The 9,762-nt window shown below is 37.6% G+C and overlaps 2 non-coding genes across 2 annotated transcripts; both read right to left on the bottom strand.

Annotated features, from left to right (window-relative positions):
- Positions 1-7,903: 7,903 nt before the first annotated feature.
- Positions 7,904-7,975, bottom strand: TRNAP-CGG (transfer RNA proline (anticodon CGG)). The gene has a single exon. It is a non-coding gene; the product is annotated as a tRNA-Pro (tRNA).
- A 531-nt stretch (positions 7,976-8,506) lies between these two features.
- On the bottom strand, positions 8,507-8,590 carry TRNAL-CAA (transfer RNA leucine (anticodon CAA)). The gene has a single exon. It is a non-coding gene; the product is annotated as a tRNA-Leu (tRNA).
- Positions 8,591-9,762: the final 1,172 nt, after the last annotated feature.

Here is a 9,762-nt window from a genome sequence, read left to right on the forward strand (position 1 = left end):
CTACAACCAGACAGCTTCACATGAGGTCATACTTGTAGCTATGTATTAGGTCTCAGAGATGCTTATAGAAACTGACTTCTGCTTCCTGCTCATCCAGGATATCGAAGTAGAAACTAAAGAGAACCAACACTCATAAGTGCTCTTGCCATTCTCCACACTACCTGCCCAATCAACATTTGAATAATCATGCAGCTTCATATTTCTGGAAGTGTATCTCAATGTATGAGAGATTGTGCCCCGAAGATATCTCAGAAGATCCTTGGCATCAATCTAGTGAGGCTCAACCATATATGAGATCACCATGCTACTTGCAAAACATATACCCGGACGACAGTTCACTAAGAACATCAATTCTAGTATGAGTTTGTGAAACTCAGAAGCATTTCCCAAATCAGGTCCAGTATCCATACCACATAACTTCTAAAAATTAAGCTCCATAGAGGTAGTCACAAGCTTGCAGTTCACCATTCCTAATTTGGAATCCAACTCCCTCTTACTTTTGCAAATGAGAGGGTCTGAACCTGTCAGAAAGAGGTCATCCTCAGAAGGTGCCAGTATGAGAGGTGTATCATCCACAACCTTCAAACAATGGTTTGGATCGGCTTCACTCCTAGTGAATCTCAGCTTCATTAGACAACTATCAATCCTCTCATACTAAGCTCGGGGTGTTTTCTTCAAGCCATAGAGGGCTTTCTTCCACCTGCATACATGAGATTCCCAATCATGAATCTCAAACCCATTGGGATGTTTCAAACCTGTGGACCTGCTACATGAGGGGAATGGTCCCCTTATAAGATTTTCCTTTAGTAAATCTTGGACACGTACCTTCATGCTCTTCTTGAGTTCAGGCATCCCTGCCACCATCTGACTCACATCGAGTAGGGCCCCATAAAGTACACCTCCGGTGCTATAGATGAGATTTGTCAATTGACATGGTCCCCAATGGACTTCCTGCAACTTGATACAAATTTCCAACCCTGAACCCATGAGTAAAAGAATTTTTGAAAATTCTATTTTCGAACACGTATATTTCCATCGATGAATGCCACCCTAAAACCTTTGACTTCCATTTCCGAAATGGACACCAGGTTCTTCTTGCGATTAGGTACGTAAAATATATTCTTGTAAATGAATCGAGTTACCCTTATTCAATTGAGGGGTAACATTCCCTACACCCTTTCCAGGATAGGTGGCATCAACTCCAAGTATAATCCCACGATTATTTCCATCTCTACCAAATTAGAGAGAGCACCCTTCTATCCGATGAAGTGCCTTGGAGCACTACAATCAATAAACCAGATTCCCAAATAAATTTGGGGAAAGGGCCAATATAATATAATTCTTCTTTATCTTATCAGAAACAACATTTGATTCTTCATACCTGGGGTTCCTTGCTTTCTTTGAAGAGTCAGTCATTTCCTTGATGACTTGCATTACCTGTCATTCCTCCAATTTCCTTGGAATGATTGTTATCATCAAGTGATGTGTCCCTACCATTCGGACACTCCTTCGCATAATGGATAGACTTATTACAACCAAGGCATATGCCTTTCCTTCCACCCTTAGATCCGGACTTCCCATTGAAGTGACCTTTAGGTAGGCCATCAGAGGCTTCCACTGCGCCATTCTAATAATGTTCTCTACTTTGACTTCACCCTTGGTGAATTTGAAAAGGGATGAGGAACCCATTGAGCCTTTTGTCCTTTCCCAACTGTCTTCGGTGATTGCTCTTTCACTCTTTCTTGGGTTTTGTCTTCACTTTAGCTCTGATACCATGTTAATTTTAGGTATGTTCAATGCTTAGAGCAATTTATTTCAAATTTTCATAGTTAGCTCAATATCTTTTCAAGATTAGCGATCACATCAGCATTAAAGTAAATTGCAGATAGAACATAAACATAGATCGCAAAAGACAAGTCAAGACAAGAGGACACAAGATGTGGCGCTAGCCAGGGATAAACCCCAATGTGGGGAAACCCTTGATCAATTCCTCTTATAAGTTCTTCAATAGTTCAACAGAGAGAGAGAGAGAGAGAGAGAGAGAGAGATAGTACATTTACAACAAAAGTCAACACTTTGACTTATCTAAATAAGAGCATAGATCATCTCTAAGAGGATGATACATGAGATAACTGAACTCAGTTGAAGACATGTTGCTTCAACTGATTCTCTAAGGTGACTCCTTCACCTATCATTGTGTTGTACCTCGTCATCATGCTACACCTCACCGTGCTGCACCTGTCATCACTATGCTGGACCTCATGACCATGCTACACACATCATACTGCTGCACTTTATGCCACCACTGCTGTCCCATGTGCCATTGTTGCACCATGCTGCCATAGTTGTCCCATGTGCCATTGTGGCACCATACTACCATAGTTGTCCCATGTGTCATTGCTGCACCATGATACCACAACTGTCCCATGTGCCATAGTTGTACCATGCTAGCCACTGTTGTCCCATGTGGCATAATGCTATCCCACTGTTAGTGACATTGCCATTCCATGTTTGCCATACTTTTGTCCTATTGTTAGTCATCCATTGTTGCTCCTATGATTACTTAATGTCCCACTATTTAGCATGTTGTGCCATGTCATAGCTTGCTATCCCAAGTACCAAGCTCTAGCAAGCACCATGTCCTTGCTGTCTCATCTACCTTTTTGCCAACACACCATACAAACGTTGTTGTTTGTCACTTTATTACAGCTGTAATTTCTGGGACTGGTTAGGGCACACAACAGTCCCTAACCATCCTCAAATCTTGGCCCAGAGTTGCCCTTATGAACTGCGACCTATCCTAGTAAGGCTTCTCTCCACTCATGCTGCTATTCTGGGCACTGTCTAGCCCCAAACACTTCCATGTTGTCCCTGTTTTGAAGTGGTTAGGCCTGCGGCCTACCCTCAGTCCTAGCTTTCACCTACAACCCTCTTCAAAACAGAGTTCCTTACCTTGTCCGCTGCCCAACAAACCTGCATTTAGCCTTGAACACATTCAACCTTCTTGCTGTAGTAACCAACCCTCAAAACTGATCTTAGAAGGCTCCACGCGGCCTTCTTTTCCTCGTTGGAACGTTGCCTTAGTTGCAGCTTCGCAAGGTCCCTTTACTCAGCTTCTTACAAGAGAACAAACCTCAAAACATCCATAGCTTGGCCTCTTTAATCTCCTCTATATCACGCTGTCCCAGAATCTCCTTTAGGACAACACTTAGGCCTCTCCTCCATCACTGCGTTAGGATTTAGGGCATCACTTCTAGGTCATGCGTAGATCATCTAGGACTGTGGCTAGGTCATGTGTATATCATGCTAGGGCTCCTTCCCTACTGCGCCTGGGACTTCTAGAGACCAGGGCAACGAGTAGCCCTCCTTCTTGACTGCGTCTAGGGCTCATACTAGGGCTCCTTACCTTCTGCGTTTAGGGCTTCCTCTCTTAGATTTCTCTTCCACTAAAACCTAGAACAAGTGGAGAGAAATCAAGAGTGAAGTGTGTGTAGAAATGACTATCAAGTCACCTCTTTTTATACTAAAACATTGAGCACATGTGGGTGTTATTTTGTTGCTAGCCGACCTTGACGAATTGTCTTATAACACAAATAAATTCATAACTCCATGAATGCTTATCGGAATCGGATGATCTTTAGATCAACCCTACACCTCTCGATGAGAGGGATCCAATGAAAATATCAACTGCCCTAAATAAGATGACCCACATGGAGTTTTGCACTAGTTGCCAATTTTAACAAATGACTCAACTAATAACCAACTCCCATAAGCTATATTGTAAAACAAGAAGATTTGGAACAATCCAAGGAATTATGGGAGAAAAGGTTGTGTAGGATATATAAGAATGGTGAAGTGAAAACAAAATGATAGTTTCTTCTTTGTTGTGTTGCATACTAGAATATTGGATACGGGCCAAGAGCTACATTAAGAGATGGGAAGCAACATCAAGAAAAAAATTTAGAGAAGAAAACAAATCATTAGAAAAGAGTTTAACAAGATAAATAATGGATCCTTAATTTTATGATATTTGTGTATATTATAATCAAGCATTTCCTATCATGATTTCCTTCATATTTTTCACTTTTATTTTCTATCATTCAAGATCATCATTGGTAATTGCATACATATTTTGTTGTGTTCATTTGTTGTTTTCTAATGCTTAGTTTACAAATGATGCAAGTTGTAACCACTTTGTTATCTCATCCAATATATGGTTTCGTAAAAAGTCTATCTTTCATAAGAAGGAACTTGGTCAAGACTCCCATACATTCACAATGCTTTACTATGAGTTTGTTTGTGTAAATTATCATCCAAATATAAAATCCAAGTGGAAATGGACCACTTGTACTTACTTGATTTTTGAAAAAGGATTCTTTGTCACATGAGTATGAAGCCCACTATTAGAGAGAAATAGTAATGGACACATCATTATATCAAAGTGTAAGATAATAAATTGAATTGGATTAAACCTGTATTACAAAGTCATTTGAACTCAACCAATCATTGTAAAATCCAAAGTGTTTTGTCAAATGCAAATTGAATATTTGAAAGTTGTTTAAACTCAACTAATCATTATAAAATCCATTTTTTGGGATGCAAATTGAAAATTAAAAAGTAAAAAAGATTAGGCCACACTCTTTTATTTCTTTGCATGCGATATGCAAGGAAATTTGGTTTGCACCTTAATAAATTGAAGTGGATTTAATAATCCCTATTTCAAACATTACAAAGTCATTTAAAATCAAATAATCATTTATTTATTTAATTAATATTATTATGATTTTTTTCCAAAAGAAAAAACGCTGGATTTGTTTTAACAAAAAACCAATATATATATGTTCTAGATAATATGTCATAATATGCAGACACTATCCACCATATCCAACTAAAAAGAAATACGTACAGACCAAAGATAAGAAGGGATCGAAATCGACCCACCCTTGTATTAAAGTGACAACATCAAAATCTAAAAAAACTATATATGATTAAAAAAAAGCATGGCCCAAGAGAATCCAAACATTCGAAACATAGAAAAAAGAAACCCATGAATGCAAAAACAGATTAATTTAGGGAAATCTCACCCTCCTCCACCATCATATCCTCTAAACAGAGCCAGAAATGAAGTGTTTCAGGAACTACCAGTAGACCTCTCTTCGATAAGCCATCAACCACAAAATTTAATTCTATGTACACATGCTTGAACAAATGTTCGCAAAGAACTGTTTCAACATCTCAATGCGCTCTAGCTAGTTGACTAAATTGGGGGCGAGAAATTGGACCATCCAGTGATCCCATCAATAATGGATGTGGAATCCCCATAGATATTAATACGCTCCAGCTGGTGCCTCTTAAAAAAAAAATTAGTCCCGAGAGACCCAAAAACTCAACTCTGGTGTTTGTGCCTTGTCTTCCATGCCAGAAGAGAAGGTAATGAACCCATGGATTGAATCTCAACCAAGCACTACAACCACATCTACCAGCTTGTGTGGCACCATTGAAGAAGCTAGTCGAGAAATCAACCTGCATATGATTTAACATCAACCTGGGCATCTTATCAACCTGTTTGTGGTTCCGACCAATCGCCAGCCAAGCCAGAATGTTAGAACAAATCCTGGATATATCCATGTGCTTGTCTTAAAAAATCACAAGATTTCTAGCACGCCAGATCTCCCATGTAATATACAATGGGATAGTCCTGAGTTTTCCACTCCTGTTGGACCACCATTGATAATAGGATTCCAGCGAGAGGAAAAGGTGGAGAGGGGGGAGTTAAAGGAAATTAAAAACCCATGTCCACACCTCCATAGAAAGGGGACACTATAAGAAAAGGTGAAGTACATTTTCCTGAGACTGTCTACAGAATGAACACTAACCTGGGCCCTGGAAACTCGTTTTACAAACATTATCCCAGCTGAGAACTCTATTCCTCCATACTAACCAATAGAAAATGATAATCTTCATATGCATGTCCCAACTCCAAGCTTTCTGTTACCAACACATATCAGAAAGGGGATTTAACTTGTAAGAAATATATTTATATATGTTTGAGACCACCACAATACCTTTTCGCATAAACCCATGCTAGACTAGAGCATCATCACGAACCTTCCGAACAAGGCCAACTTGTTGAAGGTCATGTATGAAGCGATGCCAACAAGCCACATTATCACCAGATAAACCAACTTCCATTGCATTTCTCCAAGTTGGATAAGACTCATTCTAGTGACCAATGACTTGATCTAGAAAGAAGAAATCCCTGGCATGTAGTGCACCAATAACCCCATCAGGTACCCTGTGTGCGCCGCAGACCCCTAAAATTGAGTCAACCCTAATCAATATTTTATCGCCTCTACCAAAAGACCATTGTAGCTTTTCCAGGAACCATCTTCTAACTTTATATAAACTTCACCATATATAGGACCCTTTCTACACGCCAATCTCACCCCTCCTGAACCATTCCAAAATCGTCTTGCGCTTCATATATTTTTCAAAGATGATGTCATGACAAAGGCCTTTGCCAAAAAAAGCTCTCCATAGTGTTTTTGTTAATAAAGCCTTGCAAAAAACTCGAAGATTCAGAATGCCCCATCCACCATACTCCTTTTCCTTCGTGATAGCATCAAATCTAACCAAATGGAATTTTTGTACCCCTTGATCCCTGACGATAGGAATTATGCCATAATAACCTTAATCCACTGGATGATTCTCACTGGAAATAAGAACAAGTGCATCCAATAAACCAAAATTTGTTGCAAGACAAACTAAATAAGAGTATACTTGCCTCCGAGAGAAAGCTAGCAAAAATCAACCAATCATTGTAAAATCCAAAATACTTGTTTTCTTTATCATTGTAAAATCCAAAATAAGTGTTTTTTAAGATGCAAATTGAATATTACAAAATTGTTTAAACTCATCTAATCATTATAAAATCCAATAAAAATTTTGGGATGCAAATTGAAAATTCAAAAATAAAAAATGATTAGGCTACTGTCAACTAATTGTTATAAAATCTAATAAATATTTGGGATGCAAATGGGAAATTCAAAAATAAAAATGATTAGGCTACTCTCCTTTATTAAACCGAAAACACATAGAAAACTACTAGGGGCATTCTGAGAATCGAACTCGGTATTCAGTGTGTGTTGGAGACCCTTAAAATTGAGTCAACCCTAATCAATATTTTATTGCCTCTACCAAAAGACCATTGTAGCTTTTCAAGGAACCATCTTCTGACTTTATGTAAACTTCACTATATATAGGGCCCTTTTTGCACACCAATCTCACCCTCCTAAACCATTCCAAAATCATCTTGCACTTCATATATTTTTCAAAGATGATGTCATGCCAAAAAAAGCCTTTGCCAACAAAAGCTCTCTATAGTGTTTTTGTTAATAAAGACTAGCAAAAAACTCAAAGATTCAGAATGCCCCATCCACCATACTCCTTTTCCTCCATGATAGCATCAGATCTAATCAAATGGAATTTTTGTACCCCCTCATCCCCGACCACAGGAAGTGGCCATAATAGCCTTAATCCACTGGATGATTCTCACTGGAAGCAAGAACAAGTGCATCCAATAAACCAAAATTTGTTGCAAGACAGAGTAAATAAGAGTATACCTGCCTCTAAGAGAAAGCTAGCAAAAATCAACCAATTATTATAAAATCCAAAATACTTGTTTTCTTTATCATTGTAAAATCCGAAATAAGTGTTTTTTAAGATGCAAATTGAATATTACAAACTTGCTTAAACTCAATGTTTGGGATGCAAATTGAAAATTCAAAAATAAAAATGATTAGGCTAATGTCAATTAATCATTATAAAGATGCAAATTGGAAACTCAAAAATAGAGATGATTAGGGTACTCCCTTCTATTCCAGAAAGACACAGAAAACTACTAGGGGCATTCCGAGAATCGAACTCGGGACCTCTCGCACCCGAAGCGAGAATCATACCACTAGACCAAATGCCCATGCGTAATTCTTTACAGTAATATTATATAGTAGATACAAATAATTCTTATAATATTTATGGAACCAAACACTTTAAACTGAAGTCTCAGCATTGAGGCATGACATATAGAACTGAAATTAAATCTCAGCAGCGGGTTTTTAGCCCACGCCATATGAGGAATGACGCATATATAGCTGACCAGATACCCGAAAACTAAAATCTAAGCCTCTGAGAAGTGGGATTCGAACCCATGCCCTCTCACCAAGCCTCTGAGAAATGGGATTTTAACCCACACCCTCTCTCGTCATTGAGGAATGACGCATAAAGAACTGACCAGATGCCACCGTGAAGTTATATCTCAGCCCCTGACAAGAGGTCAGAAGATGGATTTGAACCCACGCTCTCTCAGCATTAAGGAATGACGCATATTGAACGATATCGTAAAAGCTAAAATCTCAGCCCTTGTGAAGTTAAATGTTAAAGTGGGATTTGAAACCAGGCCGTCGTTAAAGAACCGCAAAACTAAAACATTATTTCCTGAGAAGATAAATGTCAGAAGTGGGATTTGAACCCACGCCCTCGTTGGAGGACCAGAACTTGAGTCTGGCGCCTTAGACCACTCGGCCATCCTGACAAGATTATGGAAAGCATTGAAACGAATATCCCTATATCGATTCATGTTAAAGAAATGAATTCTTATAAATATATATATAATTAATAATTATAAAGTAATTTTTATTAATAAATAATAATGAATATATATATATATATATTATTAATAAAATTTATTATATATATATAAAGTAATTTGAGGGGTGATGTGGTTTTTTTTCAATAATAATGATGGGTTAGTTTGCATTCGCAGATATCAGCCAATGATGACTATCTCCAACGCTGATTTGATAATTGAGTTATGACAGATTTTCCCATTGCCTAATTTTTTTATTAAAGATATATGTGACAAAGAAAAAGGACACAATATGTGATGCATTTATACACCTTGATGCAAGGCTTAACTTGTCCAGATTAAAAAATTTCCTACTCTTTTATTTTATTATTGTATTTTTGCATTAGAGGCAATAATTCTTGTACTTGATATCTTTAATGAGAGGCATTTTGCAATGTTACATAAATTATTTTATTGAATTATTGTGAATGAGAAGTAATATTTATTTCATAAAGTGATTTGCAATTTATTCTTTAATCAATTATTATTTTAAGTACTAGTGTACAATTATTATGTATGAGGTGTAAACCAGTTGATTTGTTTGGGAGTTTAGTTCTCATCAAGTCTCAAGTTTGAACTTTATAGGGACAAGTTGAGGATGTCAGCTACTTTGGAGAATTAAACTATTCCAAGGGGCATCTAAGCTCGATCGAGCTTCACACAGTCTCGATGTTAGCATCCCACTTGTGGGCAAATCATTCTTCCATTCATCATTGAGGCTAGCCCCAATGTAGGCAAAACCTAGCTATGGAAGAAAAAAAAAAACTTAGCATACAATTATGGAAGGTGAAGAAAAAAAACATTTTAACAATGGCATTAACAATACCTTGCTTCATTAACCTAACAAGTCATTATTAACCTTCACCTTCACCTCCTTTCATTATTCAAGCATTTACATTTATTTTTTCTATATAAAAAGGTACGTAATATTCTACTTAATTTGAGCCGCCCCATTATAATGTTGTACATAGTACTACCTTCATAATGCTAGCTTACAAAATAAATAAAACCATGTAGATTAATTATCGCATTTAGTCAAAGAAAGAAAATTGGAACGTTCATCTCGACCCATATGAACC

This window comes from Pinus tabuliformis, chromosome 3_2 (genome assembly GCF_031772625.1).
Source record: "Pinus tabuliformis cultivar Carrire ecotype Pingquan chromosome 3_2, CPIR1, whole genome shotgun sequence".
Taxonomy (NCBI): domain Eukaryota; kingdom Viridiplantae; phylum Streptophyta; class Pinopsida; order Pinales; family Pinaceae; genus Pinus; species Pinus tabuliformis.